This window comes from Eubalaena glacialis, chromosome 17, assembly GCF_028564815.1.
Source record: "Eubalaena glacialis isolate mEubGla1 chromosome 17, mEubGla1.1.hap2.+ XY, whole genome shotgun sequence".
Taxonomy (NCBI): domain Eukaryota; kingdom Metazoa; phylum Chordata; class Mammalia; order Artiodactyla; family Balaenidae; genus Eubalaena; species Eubalaena glacialis.
The window spans coordinates 69,563,298-69,563,634 of record NC_083732.1 but is presented as its reverse complement, the minus strand read 5'-3'; positions in this window follow the sequence as shown (position 1 = coordinate 69,563,634).

The window sequence follows — 337 nt, the reverse complement described above, 5'->3', positions numbered from 1 at the left end:
TTGAAAAAACGCTTAGAACACTGCCTGGCATATATTATGCCTATATAAATGCTTTTTAAATAAAATAGAGTAAATTTAAACTTCCTTTATAATATTACCTCCAAAGACTCACCTCCTGAACCTTCACCAAAGAAAAAAGATTTACTGGCATTTCCTGAGAGACTGTCTTTTACATAGAAATGTTTAAAGCAGAACTCTTATACATTATGAGTCTAGAAGCTCCAAATCTGTCAAGTTTATATCAAACCTTTAACTGAATTTCAAAGTAAATTGTATAAAAAATAGGTGACCCCAAAAGATTATCAAATGAATACTTTATTAGAGTCATAACACTTAT